Source organism: Carlito syrichta, unplaced genomic scaffold (genome assembly GCF_000164805.1).
Source record: "Carlito syrichta isolate Samal-C Ts95f unplaced genomic scaffold, Tarsius_syrichta-2.0.1 Scaffold315562, whole genome shotgun sequence".
NCBI lineage: Eukaryota > Metazoa > Chordata > Mammalia > Primates > Tarsiidae > Carlito > Carlito syrichta.
In genome coordinates this window covers 114820-141980 of record NW_007259658.1, presented here as the reverse complement: position 1 = coordinate 141980, position 27161 = coordinate 114820, and the positions used below count along the sequence as shown (strand labels likewise).

The 27161-nt window shown below is 39.1% G+C and overlaps 1 protein-coding gene across 4 annotated transcripts in view; it reads right to left on the bottom strand.

Moving 5' to 3' along the window:
• ACSL4 (acyl-CoA synthetase long chain family member 4) overlaps window positions 1-27161 on the bottom strand; it is an 89950-nt gene extending 62789 nt beyond the window's left edge. For 3 of the 4 annotated variants that reach the window (XM_008072987.1, XM_021706427.1, XM_021706428.1), the window contains exon 1: window positions 27032-27161. The gene's annotated coding sequence lies outside the window, so the exon portion shown is untranslated. The remainder of the gene's footprint in view (window positions 1-27031) is intronic. The other variant, XM_021706426.1, reaches the window with a different exon arrangement.

Sequence of the window (27161 nt, the reverse complement as noted above, 5' to 3'; positions counted from 1 at the left end):
GTGCAGTGGCCGCTCCCGGCCACCGCAGCCTCGACCTGCTGGGCTCTGGCGATCCTTCCGCCTCAGCCTTCTGAGGAGCTGGAACTACAGGCACACTACCATGCCTGGCTTTCTTTTTTTTTTTTTTTCTTTTTTTTTGATTTATTCAAAATCAGGTCTCGCCAAGTTGCCCAGGCAGGTTTCGAACCCACGGGCTCAGGCAATCCACTCACCTCAGTCTCCCAAAGTGCGGGATTACAGGCTGAGCCACAGAGTCTGGCTATTTCAACTACTCTTTACCTATCTTACAGGATTGTTACAACAATTAACTTTTTAAAATGAACATAATAAAGAGTGTAAAATAAGTTTTAAAAGAAAGCAACAGCTCCCCATGACTAAGATGCTAAAATAGGGTCTGCTTTCCAGAACATTAGGAAAGCACTCTATGTGCTTCCCTTTACAGTAAAATTAAGACATTCTTTCTAATAAATTTTGGTTATAGTTTTATTCCCCCTTTTTTAAGAGACAAGGTCTCACTCTGCCACCTGCCCTAGCTCACTGCAGCCTCAACCTCCTGGCCTCAAGTGATCCTCTCACCTCAGTCCCCTAAGTAACTAGGATTACAGGTCCACATCATCACATCCAGCCAATTTTTCCATTTTTTTGTAGAGATGGGGTCTCACTATGTTGCCCAGGCTAGTCGCAAACTCCTGGGTAGTTTTAAGATCATCTTAAGAGACTAGATTAAAAAATGAACGTAGAGAATATAAGAAAGTAACAAAAAAAGTACACTATTCCTATCCTTTCGGTTACCTAGGATTAAATTAAGAACAGTATCAACAGGAAAAACACGTTCTCTTTATAAACTCTAAATATATCAAATGCATTTAAGCAAGAATTTTACAAGTCATAAATATCACCAGATCATACTTTTGAGATCCACATAAGACACAGCTTGACTCTTATGAAACAGCCACTGGGGAAAAAAATCTTTCAACAGATGAAAATTGCTGTCACAATGGTAATTCTTGACTCAGGATCAAGAATCTTACAATACTGATTTTCAAATTTTTTAGGCAAATAGATTACATAATAGCGAACAATGAACTTACCAAATCTTTCCCTTCCAAGTTTATTCAAGAAGTGTGTTGATACATGGATGAATCTGGATTTGCAAAACTTTCATTAAAATAATAGAGGCCAGGTGTGGTGGTTCATGCCTGTAATCCCAGCACTTTGGGAGGCTGAGGCAGAAGGACTGCTTAAACCCAGGAGTTCGAGACCAACCTGAGCAACACAGCAAGACCTTGTCTCTACAAAAAGTCAAAAAAATTAGCCAGGCATGTGTCTATCGTCCCAGCTACTCAGGAGGCTGAGACAGAAGGATTGCCTGAATCCAGAGGTCAAGGCTGCCGTGAGCCATGATCACACCACTGCACTCCAACTGGGCAACAGAGTGAGACACCTCAGCTCAAAAAAAAAAAAAAAAACACTAGAGACCTGAACAATACTTGAAGTATTTGTTTTTAAGTGATCTCAACCAGAAAGTACTCCTGTGTAACATTCAAGACTTTCCATTAAATTTGTGTACTTTTTGCCAGAAGTTGTTTTGCTTTTTAAAACTACAAAAACAAGGTCAGGCACTGTGGCTCAAGCCTGTAATCCCAGCACTTTGGGAGCCTGAGGTGAGAGGATTGCCTGAGCTCACAGGTTCGAGACCAGCCTGGTCAACATGGCGAGATCTCATCTCTACAATAAAATCAAAAAAATTAGTCAGGCATGGTGGCTCTAGCTACTCAAGGCTGAGGCAGAAGGATTACTAGAGCCCAGCAGGTCGAGGCTGTGGTGGCCATGAGTGTGCCACTGCACTCCAGACGGGGCGACAGAGTGAGACTCCAACCCCCCTTCTCCCAAAAAAAAGTCACAAAAACAAGTTTTACACACATACAAATGTCTAACATTATGAAGAATAAGTACATATGTAATAATAATTTTAGGAGAAAAAATAGCACTTTCCCCTATATTAAATTTGAGATTGAGAATCTATTTGAGAAGGGAAAGATATATTTTTAGAAATGTAGACTCTTAGAGCTAAAATATGGCCTGTTTCAATGATTCTCAAAGTATCATCTGGGGTTCCCAGTTCTTTGCAGTACTACTTCATAATATTGCATTTCTACTTTTAGTTCTGCCATGAATAATCTTATTTACTAAAACAGCAATGCACTGAGGAGCCACAAAAATTAGTGCTAATTAAGAATAAAGAAAGTAATGTCGGGCTCAGTGGCTCAGCCAGTAATCCCGCGCCTTTGGGAGGCTGAGGTGAGTGGATTGCCTGAACCCGCGGGTTCGAGACCCGCCTGGGCAACTTGGTGAGACCTCATCTCTACAATAAATCAAAAATTAGCCGGGCATGGTAGCGCACGCCTGTAGTTCCAGCTACTTGGAAGGCTGAGGCGGAAGGATCGCCGGAGCCCAGTAGGTCAAGGCTGCGGTGGCCGGGAGCGGCTACTGCACTCCAGTCTGGGTGACAGAGTGAGACTCCAACTCAAAAAAAAAAAAAAAAAGAATAAAGAAAGTAAAAAGAAAGTAATCAGTGCTGCCAAAAGTATACAAAAAGACATTTATATACTACTGGCAGAAGTGAAAATTAGTACATGTCTAATAGAAAACAACTTGGCAGTATATGTGTCAAGAAACCTTTAGTCATACATCCTGCACTGGTAATTTCACTTTCTACTTCTAGGAATATCATAAAGGAAATAATCAGAAATGCACACAAAAAAACAGAAGATAGTCATCATGACTATAGATAACAGAAAAATCAGAAACAACTTCAAATGCCCAATAGGAGATTGGTAAAATAATGATGTATCCATATTATTAAATACTATGTAGCCATCAAATGCAGCATTGCCATAGAATTTTTAAGGGTAGGAAAAAATGTCCAAGATATAGAGAAGTGAAAATTGGTTTAAGATGAAACTTAAAATACTACATCAACATCAACATAGCCTACAAACCAAACTGCGGGTTTTATCTTTCTATTTTTCCGACATTTTCTAAAATGTCTACAGTAAATATATTACTTTTATTATTTAATAAAAAGTAGAAAACAGAGCACCAGACTTTCAATTAATTCTACTGTGCGTCTGTATATGGTTATATCGATAATGACAAAAACATAGTTTAAAAGATATTTAGCTCTGCTCAAGTGACAATGTAATACAGTAAAAGAGTCAAAAGTTGGCCTTAACTATATTAAGGAAAGCAGATTAGACATTTGTGTTCTTAAACTGAACTCAAATGAAATAAATTCTTCTTTTGCTCATGTAATATAATCTATGAAGTTAAATAAAATTAAGTTTCTTTATTCTTCCTATAACAATGTTAACTATTTCCTAAAGTTAAGCACCCTTGCAGTCTCCCATGTTAAAATGTGACTAACAAAAATTTCACTGCTAAAGATTGAGCATCTTTAACCTGAAAATCCAAAATCTGAAACACTTGAAAATCTGAAACATTTTGAACTCTGACACAACACACAAAGGCAATTCTCATTGGAGCATTCTGAATTTTCAGATTAGAGCTGCTCAATCAATAAGTATATAATTCAAATACTACAAAATTTGAAAAATTGGAAACACTTCTGGACCCAAGCATTTTGGATAGATAATAAATACTCAACCACTGCTAGCAAGTGAATAGACAATATCAAAAAGCCATATAATCGTAAGAGGTTCCGCACAGATGAAAATACAAATAATTCCTCTAAAGTTGAGAGTTCTACTCACTTATCCTATTAAAACAAATAGGAACTCAAATGCCAGATGATATCTGCAGAAGATTTAATAGGTACCACGTCATACTTGCACTCTTCTCCATAATGAAAATATTTTTTAGCTGACCAGAATCAGTACTCTACAGGGAACGAGGCCTGTCCCAGAAAAACAATGTAAGCAAAAAGCACCAAATGGATATTATTCCTTTAATGTCTGTGGTTAATAGACCCAGAGTGCTTCTTTCCACACAGGTAATCAGAGGGACTGTGAAGGAAAGGGATTCCAGAAGTAAGCTTTCCATCAGTACTGTCTTGTTTTAAACCTGGTCTCTGGACCAAATATTCAAACTTCAGAGGATATTATCTTACCTAAGACTGTCTAGCTTCAGACATTCCAGTCAACTGTGATATCACATTACAAATGTGCACTAGCTGACTTCGAAAAGAAGTAGGAGGCAGAAACGGCTGAATCATTTCTTTCCCTCAGAGTTTTCATTGAAAAATGTTTCAGGTAACGATAAAGTATCATTAAGTAATTTCACTTCCTGTAAGACCCACACATCTACAAATGTGTCCTGCAATAACCTCGACAGGGCCTAGCAGCATGGAGTTCACAAAACTAAAAATTATAAAAAGAATACATCTGCTACACATACAATTCCATGACAATATACAATAATATATTTACTCAAAAAGTAATCTTTTTACTCCAAAGTAAAAGGAAAGCTCTCTGTGACCGATGGTTCACTCAACTTGGTTGAACCAGTGCTTCTGAAGCTAAACTCACAAACTTGATCCCTGGATAAACTGGTTAAAACAAGGGTGAACACATTTCCCAGCTTACTAAGGACTGTCTTGTGGCTGACACCTGTTGTCCCACCATAATTATTATCAGAGCTTCCTTTCTTTTGCGAAAATATCCTAATAATGACCTTATTTCTGGTCCCACAAGGAACAAGGCAAGAATGTATGACTATATTAGTAGAAGCCAACCTTCACTACTGGTACAAACTCCTGTTTGAATCCAGTCGTATACGATGGGCAAGTAAATGAAAGTACCAGCTATATGCCATTAATCACAGACACAAGACTTTATTCCAAGTGTTTCAACATTATCAAATTACTATAATCTTAGTTTACGTACAACTGAACACTTATAGTCCAACGTCTAACATCTAGATTCACACATTAAATGATGACTTCAGACTGAAGTCAATTTCTCATCTTACAAAAAACACATTTGTATTTTAAGAACATATAAGATAAGTCAAATGCATTGTAAGAAAAGATCTCCATTTATAGGTTTTTAATTTACATGACTTTCAAAGACTATAGTACTGCTTAAGAAGTTGTGTTCACCCTTTAACTTTAAAAAATATGAGAAAAGGATAGTGTCAAGTTAACTTTGGCAAACAAAAATTCTAGCCTTGTAAGGAATACATATTTTACATTAATTTTATTCTTTGTACAAAATACATAACCAGTTATAATTTTCCATATATGATTTTCTGGAAAATATAGATTTGCAACCTTAGAGTTGCATATCAAATGAAGTATCCGATTCCCAATTGATGATAAAAGACTAAAGCAAATATGAGTTTTAAAACTAATCCAGATGCTATAAGCTCCAGCTCTTTGAATGTTAGGCTATACTAAACACAGACTATTCCATTTACTATGAAAGATTTTATTTAAAATGGCCCATCAGGGAAAAAAAAAAGACCACAGATTAACAGGATAAGGTGCTATGCTTCACTGAAGGTTAAAGATGTGGACATTAAAGCTCCAATATAACACTATGCCCCAGCTGAGGAGCAGTCTATGACAGTAGTTAGGAGCCAATACGCTACAGCCAGACAGCCTGGGTTCAATTTCTGGCTGTGCCACTTACCAGAGATGGCTGACCTAGCACAAAATATTTACCGTCTTTGCCTCATTTTTCACAACCATAAAATGGCCGGGATAATATTACTACCTACAAGGACCATCGTGAGGCCTAAAAGAGTTGATCTTACAGCTCTAGCCATTATGTTCTTTTAGGTTCTCAAAAGCACCAAGCTTAATCTCTCACCTCTGTTTCTAGCACATGCTTTTCCCTCTGCCAAGAACATTCTCTTCTCCCTTTTGCTGGCTTCCTTTAGGTCTTAGTTTAAGTGAAACTTGTTGGAAACCTTCCTTAACCTCCTATGTTATATCAGGTGCCTCTGCTGTTTGCCCTCAAAGCATCCTACAGCACAGCACAAACTTGTCCAAGTTTCTGTTCTCCTGTAGGCTGTAAGCTGCTTAAAGGCAGAGATCATTTCTGTCTTGATCACCATCGTAATCTCCACACCTAGCACAGTACAGATTCTCAGCAGGTGCTAAATAAATATTTCTTGAATGAACATGGAATGAAATAGTAAGTCATATTATGTAGAAAAAAAACCAAATAAAGATTTCCAAGTAGAAGTTTATGCCTTTCAACATTTGAGATATATAGGATGTTTCCTCTTGTATATTAAAAGGCTTGTCATTAAACATGAAAAGTGCCATATCCTGACCAAGTACAAACACGACACTCATTCTGGGTAAGAACCATGACTTTATAAGCAGAGCAAGTAACAGTCTGTTCAACATATTTACACTTATTATTTCATGTCCCATATTACAAAGCTTTTATTAAAATACGAATGTCAGGCCGGGCATAGTGGCTCAAGCCTGAAATCCCAGCACTCTGGGAGGCCATGGCGAGGGGACTGCCTGATCCCAGGCATTCAAGAACAGCCTGGGCAAATTGGCGAGCCCTCATCTCTACAATAAATCAAAACATAAGCCAGGTGTGGTAGTGTGCATCTGTAGTTCCAGCTACTTGGAAGGCTGAGGTGGAAGGGTCGCCAGAGCCCAGCAGGTCGACACTGGGGTGGCTGTAAGCATGCCACTGCACTCCAGCCTGGGCAACAGAATGAGACTCCAACTCAAAAAAAAAAAAAAAAAGTCACAGTAAAATTATATGGCTAGTGTAGCTCCCTGAATATTATCAGCAGTGCTAAATGAAACTTGTGTGAGTGGCATAGGTGGGGAGGACAAAAAGTAGGTGAGATCACGAACATAAAAGAAATAAAAAGAAAGCCAGGCGCAGTGGTATGTGCCTATAATCCCAGCTACTTAGGAGGCTAGGGTGGGAGAACTGCTTGAGCTCAGGAGTTCAACGTCAGCCTGGGCAACATAGTAAGATCCCATCTTTAAAAAAAAAACTAGAAAAGAAAGAAAAAGAGACATCAAAATATGTATATGATGGAGAGTACTAGAGCCAACATCAGCAGCTTGTCTACAAGGTGCCACTGGGTGGCACCAATGTCCTTAGTTATCTACTACAGATAGGGAACAAGGAGAGAGAATCACCGGGCTCTTTTGCAGAGCATAGGTAAAATCTCAAACATCTGCCAGGCGTGGTGGCTCACACCTGTAATCCTAGCACTTTGGGAGGCAGAAGCGAGAGGACTGCCTGAGCCCACAGGCTCGAGACCAGGCTGGGCAACTTGGCGAGGCCTCATCTCTACAATAAATTAAAAAATTAGTTGAGTGTGGTGGCACACACCTGTAGTTCCAGCTACTTGGAAGGCTGTCAAGGCTGTGGTGGCCATGAGCATGCCACTGCACTCCAGCCTGGGCAACAGAGTCAGACTATGACTCCAAAAAAGAAAAAGAAAGCTCAATAATCTATCTCCATTATATTGATAAGCAGATGCAATTCACTGGAATTCAAACTATTTGCATAAATCATCAACACAGGCATAGGTCATAAAGGATGTTGTATTGGTCAGGTACTGTGGCTCAGGCCTGTATTCCCAGCACTTTGTGAGGCCAAGGTGGATCGATCGCTTGAGCCCAGAAGTTCGAAACCAATCTGGCCAACATAGTAAGACCTCATCTCTATTAAAAAAAAAAAAAATTAGCCAGGCGCAGTGGCTCAATCCTGTAGTCCCAGCACTTTGGGAGGACAAGGTGAGCGGATTGCCTGAGCCCATGGGTTCAAGAACAGCCTGGGCAACTTGGTGAGACCTAATCTCTACAAAAAAAAAAAAATTAGCCGGGCGTGGTAGTGTGCACCTGTAGTTCCGGCTACTTGGAAGGCTGAGGCAGAAGGATCACCTGAGCCCAGCAGGTGACACTGGGGTGGGGTCGTCAGCATGCCCACTGCACTCCAGCTTGGGTGACGAAGTGAGACTGCAACTCAAAAAAAAATTTAATCAGTAGGCTTGGTGGAACACACCTTACTACTCAGGAGGCTGAGGCAGAAGGATCGCCTGAGTCCAGGAGGTCGAGGCTGTGGTGACCCATCATCGTGCCACTGTACTCCAACCTGGGTGGCACAGTTTAAGACTTTGATTCACACACACACACACACACACACACACACACACACACACACAAATAATAATAATAATAATAAGATTCTTAAACACATTTTGCTGGGTGCAGTGGCTCACGTCTATAATCTTAGCACTTTGAAAGGTGAAGGTGAGAGGACTGACTGAGGGCTAGGTGATGCTGGGGTGGCCGTGAGGGTGCCACTGCACTCCAACCTGGGCGATGGAGTGAGACTCCAACTCAAAAAAAAATTTTTTTTAATTAGTAGGCTTGGTAGAGCACACCTTAATACTCAGGAGGCTAAGGTGGAAGGATCGCCCGAGGCCAGGAAGTCAAGGCTGTGGTGAGCCATGATCGTGCCACTGTACTCCAGCCTGAGTGACAGAGTAAGACTCTGACTCACATACATACATATACACACAAAAAATAAAAAGATTCTGAAACACACTTTGCTGGGCGCAGTGGCTCACATCTATAATCTCAGCACTTCGGGAGGTAAAGGCGAGAGGATTCCTGAGCCCAGGGGTTTGAGATCAGCCTGGGCAATTTGGCAAGACTTCATCTCTACAATAAATCAAAAAAATTAGCTGGGCGTGGTGGCATGCACCTGTAGTTCTAGCTACTTGGAAGGCTGAGGCAGAAGGTTTGCCTGAGCCCAGCAGATGAGGCTGCGGTGGTCATGAGCATGCCACTGCCCTTCAGCCTGGGTAACAGAGTAAGACTCCGACTCAAAAAACAAAAAGGGTGTTGTATTTATCAGAAATTCTTGGAAAGTGAGTTTGTCAACATTTTTGCCTAGGCAAAAGGTTTCAGAATCAGCTCACCATTGTAATTGCAGAGATTCTCAGTGAAGTGAGAAACGGGTAGTGGGGTGGGGTAAGGGGGTGGGGGAGATTCAGAAAAACCTGGAAAGCTTTTTAACCCTAAGGGTGAACCATGTAAAATGTAAACACATATTTAGAATCACTGGCTTATCACGTCATTGTCACTGATGATAGTATATCATGTTTTTTCTTATTTGTTAGGGGAGAAAGACTGAGAACACATACATAGTCTTAAAGTCATGAAGAATTAACTGAACACAGAAATGGAAACAATAAAATACCTAAGGATAAGGAACAGATGAAATTACAGTAATGTGCTGCATGACATTTCAGTCAACAGCAAACTGCATATATGATGGTCCTGTAAGATTATAATGGAGCTGAAAATATTTCGCCACCTTGATACTGTAGCCATTGTAATGTCCTCATTGTAATACATTACTCACACAAATGTATGATGAAAAAAAGGAACCAAGCAAACTATCTTGGACGTATTCTGAAAAGAGTGACATCTCCTCAAGAAGAGCTTTGGGTAGGTCCTCCAGGAGGGAATCTAGAAGGCAATGTCACCAGAGGAGAAGACAGCTCCATGCATGTTACTGCCCCTGAAGACTTTCCAGTGGGGCAAGATGTGGAGGTGAAATGGAAGCCAGTGAAATTGATCCTGACCCTGTGTAGGCCTAGGTTAATGTTTGTGTCTTAGTTTTCAACAAAGAAGTTTAAAAAGGAAAATTAGTTAAAAGTTTACAGAATAAGGATATAAAGAAAGAAAATATTTTTGTACACAGCTGTACAAAGTATTTGTGTTTTAAGCAAAGTGTTATTATAAAAGAGTTTAAAAGTTAAGCTTTTTTACGATTATAAAGTAAAAAAGTTACAGTAAGCTAAGATTGATTTATAACTGAAAAAAGAAATTTTTAAAATAAATTTAATGTAGCCTAAGTGTACAGTGATGATAAACCTACAGTTGTGTACAGTAATGTCTAGGCCTTCACATTCCCTCACCACTCATTCAATGACTTACCCAGAGTAACTTCCAGTCCTGCAAACTCCATTCGTGGTAAGTGCCCTATACAGGTGCACTGTTTTAAAAAATCTTTTATTCAACATTTTTATTTTAACTTTTCTTTATTTAGATATGTTGACCAATATGGACCATTGTGTAGCAACTGCCTATAGTATTCAGTAAAGTCACGTGCTATACAAGTTCACAGCCCAGGAGCAGAAGGCTACTTCATATAGCTTCAGTGTGTAGTAGGCTGCAATATCTAGGTTTGCATAAATTCACTCTGTGACACTCACACAATGATAAAATTGCCTAACAATACATTTTTCAGAATGTGTCCCATTGTTAAGCAATGCATGACTGTAACTACGCGTATTAAAAACAGCAGAGGCCTGGCACAATGGCTCATGCCCATAATCCCAGCACTTTGGGAGGTCAAGGCAGTATGACTGCTTGAGCCCAAGAGTTTGAGACTATCCTAGGCAGCTTGGTGAAACCTTGTCTCTACAAAATATCAAAAAATTAGCTGGGCATGGTGGCACGTGCCTGTAGTCCCAGCTACTTGGAAAACCGAGATGGAAGGATCACCTGAGTCCAAGAGGTCGAGGATTCAGTGAACCGTGATCATGCCACTGAAATCCAGCCTTAGTGACAAAATAAGACCCCAACTCAAAAAAAAAAAAAAAACAAAGGAAGAAGTTCACACAAAGTAAAAAGGTAAATGCTATCTTAAGTATAAAAAAGTAAATTTTAAAACAGTATATAAGATATGTTTCTAAACCTATCTTTTGGGGAAATTGTAGGTTTTTAGGGGGTGAATTTATAGTCTCCTTTAAAAAAATTTTGGAAGGATATACATTGAAAAAAATCAGTAGTTGTCTTTGGGCAGGATTACCTGTACTTTGTTTTATCATCTTTTTATCACTATACATTTTCTAAAATAAACATGTATAATAATCTTGGATCCTGAAACAGAAAAAAAGACTTTAGTAGAAAAACTAGGGAAATCCAAATAAATTATACAGTTTAGTTAATAGCACTGCACCAGTATTGTATGTTAACATTAGGGGAAGCTGGGTGCAGATTACAAGAGAACTCTGAACTATCTCCAACAAATTTTCTATAATCTAAAATCATTCTAAAATAAAACATTTATTTAAAAATAAGCTTTGTATTAAGATCACATTTTTAAAATCCAGAAGACATTAAAACTAAACATTTTCAAAAATCTAGAAAAAAGAATCAATTCTGTTAAGAGTTCCCTACATATAAACAAGAATATGGTGGAATAAGGCTTATTTGGTAGTAAGTCACTATGCCTTCTAGCATTACAACAGAAACTTGTAAAGACAATTACATCTTCTGGCCTCATCCTAAATATGAAAGTAATGTCACCCTACTGCGCACAGATTCACTGAAGCAGGAAGCAAATGGTTAAGCCTATTTTATTTGGTTTTGTAAATATTATTGCTGAAGACTAACTACCATAATAACACGTTGATTTAAGGAGGGAAGGAAGTAAAAGTATAGCCAATCACAATCCTTTTCCTTCAAATTATTATTATTATTTTTTTTGCAATCATCTAGTTTCCCAAATCCTGGGTAACTACAGGTACATGCCCATGAATTTGTTCAAGAAATATTCAGTGAGTATATACTTTGCCCTGCCTTTGAGGAGCTTACTGTTCAATAGATAATATTTTAAGTAGAGAATAGATTACCACAGAGAGCGAGACAAACAGGTAGAAGAGGAAAGGAGAGTCACCCATGAGGCAATTCTCAACCCTATAATAAGAGCCTAACCTGACCATTATAAACTTTTTAAAAAGTTAATGATAACAGCTACCCTCTGGGATTGTCCAGCTATATCTATTACTGCTTAGGTATGAGCTGGCTTGCCTAAGAATGGATTTTATTAAAAATTTTCTTCAAATATTGGGGCAAGGTAAAGTATGCAGAGCCAAAGGATAAACGTGAGGTTCTGAAAGAGAACAGAGGAAAGAAAAAGGCAGAGTCAAAAAGCACAAACCAAAAACTGAAACGTCTTGATCAATTTCATGTGCAGACTAGCCAGTTGTTACAAACAACACTGCTGTCTGGTAATAATACCACACCATCAAGTGTAAAGTTTGGAATAGGTTAGTTACACTGTGGAACACACCCAATGGAGGTTTCACTCCTTAAGACTTTAAAATGCCTCAGAATAAGGCACTTGTGCATGGTACCAAAATAAGAACTCTAAGAACAGATTTAAAAGGAGGAGTCAGAGTACTTAAAAAGCACAAGAAGAGCAAAAGTCTTTTTTCCATCTCAATGAAATACTATTTAAGGAAGGGAAGTTATGTATCCCCATACAAAGGTCAGCCAAGAAACCTGCTGCAACTCTAACAGTGCTTATTTCCTACTAGGAGATACTGCCTATGTAGCCCTAATGCATTTAGCTCCTGCTGCATCTGCAATGTAATGCGCCTTTAAGACATCTTTCTGCAGTTATTTCTGTGATTATTTAATCTAAAATATATCATCTTTAAACTAGGCAGTAATTCAATCCTCCTTGAGGCATCCACAACCAATATGAAAAGCAACCAAAGATAAGAAGATAGTTTGTCTTTTCATGTATATGGAGCAATCTGCTGCTTACTCTTCTTCAAAAGCAAAACTAAGGTCAACACAGAAGATGGTTTTGAAAACAAAACTGTTCTCTCTTAACCATACACCTTAAGCTCTAATAGTTCTATGACAGTGTCTCTTACAGGCCAGAATTTTTTTCAAAGAATAAGAAAAGATATCAAAACGCTTTCAACATTCCCATCTTATGGTTTCCAGGGTTGCAATGCCTGAAAGTAGAAAAAGAATGACATTAAGCTTCAAAGCCTAGTGCCAAGCCCTTGGGGAGCCCAAACAACATCCTGATCTTTCAGCAGCAATGGGGCAGTGCTGGTAAAGGCAAGGAAAAAAATGGTGCAGCAATAGCAGGACACAGCTCCGTACCTGGCAAAGAACCAAACTCGACCCAATATTCAAATGTTTAGATCATTACACACAACAGTTTTGTGCAACCCGAATAGGTAATTTTGAGGTATTGTTGAATTTCATTAACTCGAGGTAAGAGTCATCATCAGCAGAGTCCATACAAGTCTAAGAAGTTGATATTCTGTCCTAAACAAATTCCTACCAATGCAAAAGAAACATTTCCCCATGATTTCATGACAAAATGTTACAACATCTAGAACAGACTGGACAAAAAATATGACCTTAATTATTACATTAGCTAGGAATGATACAAAATTAGAGAAATCAACTCTAAGTTGAAAAACTCTTTCAATCAAAACAACTGCTTGAAAATGAGTTGTTGCATCTTATTATAGTAACGTAACTTATATAACAATCCCACCTTTGAAAAAGAAAGTCAAATACAGTTTTAACTCAATTTTGCAGATTTTCACTGCTTCTCAATATACTGCTTAGCTTAGTTTACAAGTTTTTTTTAAAAATATGTCTCTTAAGTACAGACTGGACTTGAGATTCCTGGTTTTCAAAACACAAGATACACTCTAGCCATAGGCCATAAATTCACTGCCACTTTCTCCTCATCTTTGCTAATAGCACCCACCCCCTCTTTCCTGCAGACAGTACCCTAAGAAATGTGATCTTTCAAAAAAGGGAAGGTAGGGAGGCTATCAACAGACTTCCTCATTGAGGACAACTGGAAACAAGATTATAAGCGAGCACTTTATCCCTATAAGACTAAAACAAATCCCAAAAAACTATGATCTTTAGAGTTGCCATGGGGGGGGGGGGTTGTTTATTTCTTTGTTTTGTTTTGTTTTAAGAAAAAGATCAGGTATCTGAAATTTGTGTTAGAAACAAACCTCCCATTTTAGCAAATGATCTAACTGCAATCATAGGCCAATTACTCCACAGAAACATTTTACGTAACCAAACAACAGCATAAATGCAGGGTACCATAGAGACAAGACAGGAGTCAGGAAACTATCCCACCATTGGAATGTTCTCCTCCCAAGTGCCAGGGGGTGCCACCTTTGTAGAGCACTACACCTACAGCAGCTCCAGAGTGACCACTACTGAGCTAGGATTCACAGCAGCTGGCAAGGCTGGTACAAACGTCTTAACTACTCTATTTTGTACTCCTGGGGCTGAGAATCATCAATAATTCAGTTCTAACCAACCAAGCCCCCAAAGAAGTGCAAAGATATGACTGAGCTATAAAAGTGATGTTGGGAAACTCCATTTCAAAACTGGACTGAAAAAGAAGGTAGAAGATTCACCATGAAGGTTTTCATTTTGCAGCTGTCTCTTCTAAAACAGTCTTCACTTTAAGAGATACCACCTACAATGAAGTAAATTCTCTGGGGTTATTTCCTAAAGAAAGCTATTCTCTTAGAAACTTTTTAATGCTTAATCTCTTGGCGATCAAGAGAGTGTTAAAATTAATGTCAGTATGAATGTACATTTTTAAAAACCTGTTGTCACATAAAAAGCCTGGCCTTTGTACTTGACCCTGAAAAAAATCTAAGTGAAGCAGTCCGAAAATTTCGAGGGGGAAATTTGAGTTGTGTAACATCCTTAGGAGATCAGTCATTTTGCTTAAAAACATATAATATGTTACTGTTTGAATGAACATACTAATACTGACATTTCTTTCTATTTGGGGAAATAAACACTATGTAGTTTCCCATCTGCAGGTTGCTATAATTCACCAACAGTGTGCCTGAGCCCTCCCTGCCTTGTCTAGTTTCCAGATTACAAAAATGACTGGCTTCATAGATATTCTAACTTACTCCTGCAAAGAATTGTCTGGGAACAGAAGGAACCCCAATGCCTTCCAAAACCATTTGGGTCTTGCCTTGGTTCCTGACATTTTCTGAGTCCCAAATATTCCACTCAAGACTCTACACCATCCTAGGCTAATCTGCAATCGCCCACTGACCATGGACCAAATTTGAGAAGTGTCTGTGGTTTCAAGTGAAGGAATGGCAATACCTTGGCCTGCTCTTCTTCTCCTTTCTGCTCTGTCTGAAACATATTCATCTTACAATTGTTAATGGCTACTTCTGCCTGTTTCTACCCTTCAGTAATGTTATGATTTTTCACCTATGCTTTTAAGCTTAACTTCTCAATTTAGTATTTTTAGTGGTCATGTGGAACACAGGATCTTTTACTTGAATTCATCCCAATGTGATATTAGTGCTAGTTCTTTCTTCTCAAAACTGTGGCTAAATTTTAAGTTCCTGTTTCCTGTCTAAGGGAACCTTTCAGCTTTCAGTTCATTTGAGAAGCAGAAATGATTAACACATTCTGAGCACAATGAACGATCATCATCTCAGTAGTAGCAGCTCTGCCTATTTTTCCTGGTTTTCTTTCGTAAAGCATAACTCCAGATACCCCCGAAGAGTTGGTCCTTCAAAACCCTATCATTACTTTTTTAATATTATTAAAATACCTGCCGGGCTCGGTGGCTCAGCCTGTAATCCCGTGCTTTGGGAGTGGATTGCCTGAGCCCGCAGGTTCGAGACCCACCTGGGCAACTTGGCGAGACCTCATCTCTACAATAAATAAAAAAATTAGCCGGGCATGGTAGCGCGCGCCTGTAGTTCCAGCTACTTGGAAGGCTGAGGTGGAAGGATCGCCGGAGCCCAGAAGGATGAGGCTGCGGTGGCCGGGAGCGGCCACTGCACTCCAGTCTGGGTGACAGAGTGAGACTCCAACTCAAAAAAAAAAAAACAAACGCACGCATTAAAGGTAATAAACACAATACTTAAAACAGGGATTTCAGCCGGGCTCAGTGGCTCAGCCTGTAATCCCGCGCCTTTGGGAGGCTGAGGTGAGTGGATTGCCTGAGCCCGCGGGTTCGAGACCCACCTGGGCAGCGAGACCTCATCTCTACAATAAATAAAAAAAATCAGCCGGGTGTGGTAGCGCATGCCTGTAATTCTGGCTACTTGGAAGGCTGAGGCGGAAGGCTGAGGCGGAAGGATCGCCGGAGCCCAGCAGATCGAGGTTGCGGTGGCCGGAAGCAGTCACTGCACTCCAGTCTGGGCAACAGAGTGAGACTCCAACTCAAAAAAAAAAACAACAAAAAAACAGGTATTTCACCACGACTCCTCTCTGCATTAACATCAAAACCACCACTCGAATCCATCATTAACATTTTCACCACCTCTCCAACAGTTTAATTTCATATGCCCCTCTCGTTAATCAAGTGAAAAACACCTCTATCCTGACTACCTGTAAAATCTAACTTGATAGCACCTATGAGAGAAAAATTCTCCGTGCAGTGAAATCAATTACAAAAAGGCCTAGACACAGCCTTGGAAAATGGGGATATTGTTTCAATTGCCATAACAAAAACATAAGTACATTGGGCCTTTACATTCACACTAATTTCTGTCAGGCAGAATTTCCTTTTATAAAAAGGTTCTATTGATTTCTTGGAAAATGATTAAAGTAACAAAAAGGTTTCAGTAAAAGTAAAGTATTTTCACCTCTAAGTTCCAGAGCATAAACCCAGAGGAGGTTATAATGGGTGTGCGGTGAATTTAGCAAATGCTTCCACATGACAAGAGAAAGTCTTATACATACATACTTGCCCAAATCAAATTTGGTCCTCCAACACAGTTCTCCTAATATTCAATTTTGTATATTATAGACTGGGGTATCATACAAAAAGACACATGTTGCTACAGATACCTCAATTTTCTTTACTTTTGCAAGTTGTAAAAGAATACAACTACACACACATTTATCAAAAACTAGACACAGCAATTGGTTTTTATTTGAACAAAAATAACCATTCAGGTTCAGTGTTTAAATTTTCACCACAACCAAACTCCACCCAAAGAAGCTTCCTGATGACATTTTAATATATTGTACTTGTACATCATCACCAGTTAACTGAAATGTAAATCACATGGTCACAATTAAATTTAAAACAAAACTGAGCCAGGTGCGGTGGCTCAAGTCCGTAATCCTAGCACTTTGGGAGGCTGAGGCAAGAGGATTGCCTGAGCCCATGGGTTTGAGACCAGCCTGGACAACTTGGCAAGACCTCATCTCTACAATAAATCAAAAAATTAGCTGGGCATGGTAGCGTGTGCCTGTAGTTCCAGCTACTAGGAAGGCTGAGGCAGAAGGATCACCTGAGCCCAGCAGGTCGACGCTGGGGTGGCCATGAGCGTGCCACTGCACTCCAGCCTGGGTGACAGAGTGAGACTCCAACTCAAAAAATACAAAACTTGAACTGGTTCAACATTGAAAATTTAAAACTTCTTTGGTTATTTATTTTTGGTGACCAGGACTTTTTTTTAAGATTATAATTTGTCCTAGAAACCAGTTATTTTAACTAAAATGCTATATTTACATGGCACAATGTTGGTCTTTTCCCACCAGATGTCTTTCATTTATTTGGAGCTACTGATCCTGAATGATGCTCACAATAGAGTGTCAACTTAAAAAAAGCAAGTTACAAATCAGTATATATAGTAAAAACCCATTTTTATAGAAAGATATGTGTGTGTACATGTACATGCAAGTGTCCATACATATATGCACAAGCATATATATTAAAAAGCTGACAATGAATCCTACTGGGGACAGAATCACAATGATTTTATTCTTCTTTACACTTACATTTTTGGTGTAGAAAATTTGGAAAATACAAATAGTACTTCAATAATGGGAGAAAATGTCATTTCAAAATAAACCTAGGCCAGGCGAGGTGGCTCAAACCTATAATCCCAGCACTGTGGGAAGCTGAGGTGAGAGGACTGCCTGAGCCTACAGGTTTGAGGTTAGCCTGGGCTTATCTCTATAATAAATCAAAAAAATTAGCCAGGCGTGGTGGCGCATGCCTGTAGTTCCAGCTACTTGGAAAGCTGAAGCAGAAGGATCACCTGAGCCCAGCAGGTCAAGGCCATGAGCATGCCACTGCACCCCAGCCTGGGCGATAGAGTGAGATTCCAACTCAAAAAAATAAAATAAATAAAATGATAAATAAAAATAAACCTGAGTGCTCAGTCAGTACAAGGCATTACATTTCTACAACAGTGTCATTGCATAATGAAGGAATCCTATTATAAGCATCCTCCCATGTGCAAATGCTTCATATTATCAATCTGGATAACTACTATCAAAATAGTAATTATAAATTGTAACATGTTATAGAATTGTATAGGGAAAAAGTAAAATCATCCCTATACCACCCTCCTTGAGTACCACTTCCTTTTCCTCTAGGGATAACTACCCTTGATATGTATTAATCAGAACTCCTTATATTATCTATGCACATGATAAGGGTTTGTTTGTTTTTAGATAAGTGGAGTCACAGTATACAACTGCTCGTGGCGCACCCCCCCCCCATCCTCTACCTAACAACATACTTTGGTTAATCTGAGGGAGTTTTACTTTTTTTTTTCTTGACTAGCTCCATAGTATTCCACAGTATAGCCTATTATGATGTAAATCATTTCCCTACTGATGGATATTATGTAGTTTTATGCACATGTGATATTTCCCTAGAATTGCTTTCTAATAAAATTGCTGGGTCAAAATACGTGCACATTTTAAAATGAGAGGCTTTTAGTATTCTTTATCAAAAAGTTATACAATGTGCACTCTCATTAACAGAGTTGTCCATATGTTAAAAATGGATATTATATTTCGTTGCTGCCAATTTATTTGGTGAAAAGTGGTTTATTTTTCCCTAATTGTCAGAGCAAATTAGAGCATCTTTTCTTTTTTTCATTCATCATTTCTTTTTCTGGGAAATGCCCGTTCATAACCCTCTGCCACTTTTTCTAGTGGATGCCTTTTGCTTATTGATCTGTAGGAGCTCTTTATATATGTTGAGTATTATACAGTAGAAACCCACTTATCTAATGTGATTTGGAAGAGTTGGTTAATTTAAAAGGTTAATTAATGTGAATAATCATTAAAAATATATGTGAAAGCCGGGCTTGGTGGCTCAGCCTGTAATCCCGCGCCTTTGGGAGGCTGAGGTGAGTGGATTGCCTGAGCCCGCGGGTTCGAGACCCGCCTGGGCAGCGAGATCTCATCTCTAAAATAAATTAAAAAATCAGCTGATCGTGGTAGCGCGCACCTGTAATTCCAGCTACTTGGAAGGCTGAGGTGGAAGGATCGCCAGAGCCCAGCGGGTAGAGGCTGTGGTGGCCAGGAGCGGCCACTGCACTCCAGTCTGGGTGACAGAGTGAGATTCCAACTCAAAAAAAAAAACAAAAACAAAAAACAAATATACATATATATGTGTGTGTGTGTGACACAATGGAATATTATGCAGCCATAAAGAAGGACAAACATATGGACTCTGCAGCAACTTGGATGAATTTAGAGTCGATCATACTCAGCGATCTATCGCAGAAACAAAGTTCTCACTCATAAGCGGACCTTAAACAATTATCCTAATACTATAAGAAAGGGATTGGCAGTAGTGGGAAACTGCCAGGGGAGGGGAGTAAGATTGGCAGTTGAGAAAAACTGCTAGGGGAGGGAGGGGCACAACTCATCCAAAAGGGTACCTGCATAATCAACGTTTGTATACCTAACCCTGAATTGCACCACACATCTTTAAAAGAAAAAAAAGAAAAAGAAAAAATAAATAAATAAAATAAAGAATGAGGAAAAGACAATATAAATACATACATATATATGACAAACATTTCATTTATCTTCATTTCATCTTATCAGTGGCAGATGAACACTCACTCACCAAACTTCTTTTTTTTTGAGTCGAAGTCTCTCGCTCTGTTACCCAGGCTGGAGTGCTGGGCTCAGGGGATCCTTCCACCTCAGCCTTCCAAGTAGCTGGAACTACAGGTGTGTGCAACCATAACCAGCTAATTTTTTTATTGTAGAGACGAGGTCTTACCGTGTTGCCCAGGCTGGTCTCAAACCCACAGGCTCAGGCAGTCCTCTCGCCTCGGTCTCCCAAAGTGCTGCTGGGATTACAGGCGTGAGCCACTGTGCCGCCCTCAAACTTCTTATATAGGACTAAAAGGCCAAGACCTTTTTCTTTAACTCCAAGCCCACTGATGGTAAAGAAATTTAAACTGAATTCTTATGGTAAAAAAGTTCAAAGAACTTAAAAGACACTTGCAAAGTAATGAGTACAGAAGCCTCTTAGATTTTTATATGTTTTACACAAATCTTTTATAGTTGTCTTACTCACATCTAATTTGACAGTATATTTTTAGCAACTTGCTTTCATCAACTCTTCCAAAAACACTCAATTTGTCTCATGAACATAATGTGAATGAACCATTACCAAGCTTCAACGATCATCCATATGTGCTGAATTGTTTCTTCAATACTACCTGCAACCCTACCTCCATCTGCCACCCCTACTCCCAGTATAATGTGAAGCAAATTCCAGACATGCTATTTCATCTGTAAACTTTTAGTAAAAAAGAACACCAAGTCTCCTCTATTTATATTTTATCAGGCTACAAAATATTAAACAAATTACATTTAAAAAACAAATATAATCAACATATGCAGGTTTAGTAATAGAAACATCTGCTCTACTGGTGGGTACACAAGCACACTGGTATACTGGAGATCAACTACTAATAGCAAAAGCTCAACGGGTAGTGTATTTTACAAAGGAAATAAACATCACCATTTAATAAGGTGAGTCAATCAAGTGGAGGTCAATTAAAAGCTTCTACTGCATAAGTAGGAGCTATTTTCCCCCAGTCTGTCACTTCCCTTTTAAACTTTGTTATGAAATCTTATGGTTTCTACTTTAAAATATATACCACATACACACACACACACACACACACACACACACACACACACACACACACTTAGATTAAAATATATCCTTAAGTAACTTTTGCGTGTGATCAGAGGTGGGGATCCTTTTCTTTTCAAATACATAGCCAACTGGCCTTACTCAATTTCCATTTTCAACATCACACTTAGGGCATTTAAAAAAAACTAAAACATCAACTTCTCAAATAAAAACGGAAGCTGTGTAAACAAAATAACAAACCAACATTCTACATTCAGTTTGATGAGCTCATACTACTATGTACTTAAAGATCACATAGTAGTTTCAGGAGCAAAAATGCTGCCATGCCTGGCTCTCTCATTGATACTCTGGCTCACAACAGGATCTCCAAAGGATATCACAGATTGCATTGATCTCTTTCTAAATCTTACTAGTTGCCACACCTGTAAATTTACATTCACAATGAAATAACCTGCACTTAACAACAAAATAAATCTTTCCAACTTTCTGTGTATTCCTTTAGCACAGTTCCCAGACCATAGTGCCTTGGAGACAGTAAAGAAAATGAATGCACTCTCCTGAACCACACTATCCACTGCAAATATAACCAAAAGGTACAAAAGGTCAAAGCAAAGTTTGTTAAATTTCATATATATAAATGAATAATTTAAAGGTTACCTTATCTCTGGGGTAAGCAAACTTTTTCTGTAAAGGTCCAGAGAATAAATAGGCTTCTCAGGCCATAAGGGCTCTGTTTCAACTCTGACAGCGTATCGTGAATTCAGCCAGACAACGCATAAATGAATGGATGTGGCTGTGTTCCAATAGAAGTTTATTTACAAACACAGGTGGTGGGCAGTATATTGCCAGTCCCTGCCTTATACCAATGTTTCATCTTTTTCAACTAAGAACCCACTACCCTAGCTGAACACTTATTTGACCATTATGGTCACACTGAAAGAGACAAGTAATAATTTCAAAACCGCTTTATAGAAATGAATATTCTCAAAATTAATCATTAACTTTTTCCTATAAGTTCTTTTCATACAAGCACATACATTTTTCAAAATATAAATTGTAGCTGGGCACGGTGGCTCACGCCTATAATCCCAGCACTTTGGGAGGCTCATAGTTCGAGACTAGCCTGGGCAACTTGGTGAGACCTCATCTCTACAATAAATCACAAATATTAACCGGGCATGGTGGCATGTGCCTATAGTTCCAGCTAACTGGAAGGTTGAGGCAGAAGGATCCCCTGAGCCCAGCAGGTTGAGGCTGTGGTGGCCATGAGCATGCCACTGAACTCCAGCATGGGCAACAGAGACTCCAACTCAAAAAAAAAAAAAAGAAAATATATATATATATAAAATTTTAAGAAGTATCACCTTAAAATTAATATTTATTTCAAAAGACAATTAAAATGAATACATAGCTACTATAAAAAGAAAAAATGCAGTCTAGACAATCCAATTCAATGATCTTATACTCATTATTCTGATCATCAATAACAAGTAGAAAAGGACTACTAAATGCGTGGTCATGAATCATAACTTCACAACTCAAAATGCAGAAGTAGACTTTCAAAGTCCACTTAAATGAGTGAGAACACAAATTTGTTCTTCAGATTACTTATCAAAATCCTTGATGAAAAACTATACTGTTTTGCCAAAATATTTTTAATTTAGAAAGTGAAACCAAAATTCTCTCTAGCACATCATGCATCTATTTAATTTTAAAATACTGAGCCAGGCTCGGTGGCTCAGCCTGTAATCCCGTGCCTTTGGGAGGCTGAGGTGAGTGGATTGCCTGAGCCCACGGGTTCGAGAGGTCTGGGCAAGCAAGACCTCATCTCCACAATAAATCAAAAGTCAGCCAGGCGTGGTAGTGCGTGCCTATAGTTCCAGCTACTTGGAAGGCTGAGGCGGAAGGATCGCCGGAGCCCAGCAGGTCAAGACTGCGGTGGCCGGGAGCGGCCACTGCACTCCAGTCTGGGCGACAGAGTGAGACCCCAACTCAAAAAAAAAAACCAAAAAAAAAAACAAATTTTTAATGTTGCATTTGACGGCCTGGTGAAGTAGACATATTTTTAAAGCACAAAAGAATGACTGCCATTTTAATATTACAAGAGCATGTACAAGTATGTATTCATACTCATTTGTGCACAGAATATAATTTAGCTCCAGAATTGTTGAAAGAGAAAATGTCCACACTGCTTTACAGAAATAATGGATGTTATACAGAACAGAATAGAATAAAATTAAATAACAAAAGTACATAAGACACTTTGACACCAAAAGCACAGTCCATAAAAGGAAAAATTAATAAACTGGACCTCATCCAAATTAAAGTCATTTGCTCTGTGAAGAAGCTAGAAGGACAAGCTACAAACTGGGAGAATATATTTTCAAACCACTATTTGTCAAAGGATTGGTATCTAAAATATATAAAGAGCTCTCAAAATTCAACAGTTATTTTTAAAAACCTACTGGAAAATGGACAAAAGACATAGACAATTCACTGAAGAAGATACAGATGATAAATAAGCATATGGAAAGATGTTCAACATCATTAGCCATCAGAAAAAAAAACACACAAATTAAAACTACAAGAAAATATCACTAAACACCTATCAGAATGGTTAAAATAAAAAAATAGTGATAACACCAAACGCTGGCAAAAAAGAGGAGGAGGATTCACACATTGCTGGTAGGAATATAAAATGGTACAGTCACTCTGGAAAACAGTTTGACAGTTCCTTAGGAAACTAAACATGTAACTACCATACAACTCAGCAAGTGCACTCTTGGGTATTTATCCCAGAGAAATAGAAATTCACATTCACACAAAACCCCACAGACAATTATTCACAGGAGATTTATTCACAATAGGCCATAAGACAAAATAAAACAAACCAAAAAATCCCTGGAAACACCAGATGACCTCTGACAGGTAAATGGTTAAACTGTATATACATTCACACTTTGGAATACTACTTAGCAATGAAAAAGAACAAACCATTTATAAAGGATACATTCCCTCTATGAATCTCCAGGGAATTGTGCTAAGTGAAATAAGGCCAATCTCAAAAGGATACAATACATACTGTGTGATTTCATTTATCTAAGTGTTTTTGAGTCAGTGTCTCACTCTGTCGCCCAGGCTAGAGTGCAGTGGCACATTCATGGCTCACCACAGCCCTGACCTCTTGGGCTCAATTGCTCCTTCAACCTCAGTCTCTCAAATAACTGGGACTACAGGCATGTGCCTCCACACATGGCTAATTTTTTTTTTTTTTTTTTGGTAGAGACGAGGTTTCACTTCGTTGCCCAGCTGGTATATCAGCATTTTTGAAAATATAAAATTACACACATGGAAAACAGATCTGTGGTTGCCAGGGGTCAAAGAAGGAGAGAGATGGCTATAGCCATGAAAAGACAATACAAGTGATCCTTGTGGGATGCAACTGTTCTGTATTTTAACTGTGGTGGTGATCACATGAATCTACATGTGATAACATTACATAGAACTAAATACACGCATGTAAATGAGCACATGTAAAACTGGTGAAATCTGAATAAGGCTGGATGGATTGTATCTATTTCAATGTCCTGGCTGTGATGTTAAACTATACTTATACACGATATTATTATTGGGGAAATTAGATAAAGAGTATTATTTCTTACAACTGTATCAAGATCTACAAGTATCTCAAAACAAAAAGTTAAAAAGGAAAATTTTTAAAAGTATATAAGACCAGTCAATGGCAGGAGTGAAAAAATAAAGGTTTTTTGTTTGTTTTTGCCAAAGGCTCAGCAATTGAAAGTGAAGGAAGGAAAAAAAAAAGTAAGGCTGAAAAGAGCCACAGGTTACAAATTAATACAATTATCTCCTCCTCCCTTATAGAACCTAACTTCCTCGGGGTTTATTTATGTCCCTGATTTGACCTTTATTGTTTTGAATAAAAATAAATTACACATACATCTGTCTCTTCCCAACCCCCACCACCATCTCTACAACCCCAGACTATAAACCTGTAGGGTAGGGATTGTCTTCCTAACCATCATATCCTGAGGGCCTCACACAAAATGACAGATAAAGGAACAAAACAGTTGAATGAATGAATAAATAAATATGAATGAATGAGATGTCTGCATATTCTTTTAAAGTTCCTAGGCAATTATGTTATAAGGCAGTACAAACACATTCCTTTACAAATTTCTAAAAGCCTCGAACATTTAAAAAGCAACATGGTGCACACACATTTCACTTGCAAGGAGAAATTAATATAATAATACCCGATTTTTGTAACACGCTTCCTAATTTATAGACTTTCACATACAGTAACTCATATAATCAAGATGAATTAAGAACTAAGTGTATCTAGATAGAAGCCAGTATATACAGACCTTTGAGAAAAATGTTCTAAACTACTGGTATAACAGGACTTATGACACAGCCTTAATGCTAATTGCATTATATACATTATATATATAGATATTCACTATATGTATTCAGTATAAGAATAAAAAATTCAAATTGGGGAACTTATGGACCTTTCACCAACCATGAAGACATTTACTTTACAGATGAGAAAACCAGGAGAGATAAAGTGACTTATTCAAGGCTAGACATCTAACTAGAGCTGGGTTGGGAACCTTAGCCTCCCTGGAGTCCTAATTCATGTTTCTTCTCACTGAATTGGGCAAGACACTTCTTTGGTTACCCATCTCAGCCCTACCAAAAATACTCAATAATTTTAATCTGAATCATTTGTGGCCTTTTTTTTAATAGGAGGGGTTTTGGGGGGGGAGGGAACCCACAAAACTTAATTAACTTAAGCTTTTTATTGCTGTATTACACCTTCCATGGATTTTGAGGTGTCAAATTACTTCTCATATCCGGACAATATGTTACTTTATCCTAAGGCACAAATATACTGACAATTTAATGTTTCATCCCCCACCTAAATGGCAGAGAGGGGGTTAATTCTAACAGGAGTCTTGCATGTCTTAACACTTCAGCAGCTTCCATCAAAAAGATGAGCTAGTTTACAATTTAGGGCCTTACACTACTAAAATCTTGATTGATATGCTCACTGGCAGTACCGTATTTGAATATCCACCTGCTGCCTTATGTATCAAGAAATTGCAAACTCTTTCTTGTTGGAGACAAAATAAAAGAAAAACTAAAGTGACAAGCAACTACGGGAAATAAGGTTTTAATCAGGTTAAATCTGCATTGTGCAGCCAACATGAACTTAGAGGTTCTAGAATCAAAACACTGGAAGGACCCTTAAGTAAAAATGTAGTCCAACATCCTTATTTCGGCAGAAGACGAAGCTGAGATCATTAACCAATAAAGCAAACCGCTTACTTTTTCAAATGGATTCAATTCAGTGCCATTTTACCCCTATTTGGCATCTCACTGTCGTTTCTGAGAGCGACGATTGACCTTTTTTTAAGGTGAAAAGAGCGAAAAGAGCAAATTAATTTTCAAGAGGGTGAGAAAACGCCTTTGAAGTAGGAGATGCCAGAATGAAGACGAGAAATGACGTCTTATTTAAAATATGTAACCCCTTGATGGGGTTAGGCAATGAATCATATTCTCCTAGATTTCTCTATGTCTATAGACATCAGCCACAGTTCTTTCGGGCACTCGAATGAGAGGAAGAGGAAGTGAATAAAGCAAATACTAAATATATAGCACCCACTGAAGGCAGGGATGTAGACAGAAAGGATGGAGAGAAGGAGAGCATGCTTCGCCAGAATCCAGCTGTTTTCTAACATAACTGAAGGTATGGAAGCCAGGAAGAAGATATCGGAAGCCAGGATATCCCTCAAATTCGAGAGGGCGGATGCTTCTAAGGCCAGAGAGACTCCCCGGCCCTCAGTTATAGGACGACTGGGAGGGGACAAAATGGAGTTGAGGTTTGGGGGCGTCCTAAAGGTCATTTGGAGGTCTAGCAAGCACCTGACGGGCTCCTCTCGAAAGGGTCATGGCAAAGCCTAGTACCCCGATCAGGAAGATGACTTCTGGCCACCGGGGTGCGGTAAGAAGCAGGAAGAGACAGACCAGGGTCCCGAGGACCCCAGATGCCAGCAAAGAAGATACAGGGACCTCCGGAATCTTCCCGGCCCCAGGGGAAGCGGGCGGATAGATCACCCTGGCTCCAGGAGAAAGCGAGCGGATTCCGGGAACTGGAATACCCAACCACCCTCCTCCCGGCTCAGGTGAGGTACGCCAGCCCCGCTGGAGATGGGGCCCTGATACCCACAGGGCAGGGGTGCCGGGACGCAGCCTCCCCAGCCTGGGCTACTCACCGGAGGTGCTGCCCACCGCGTCTCCGCAGCCGGTTGGCGCCTGGCACTCGGGAAGCTCGCAGAAAGGAGCCGCGTGCCCGCTAGCGCTGGGGCGAGAAGGGGCGCGCCGCGGAGGCCGGAGAAAAAGCCG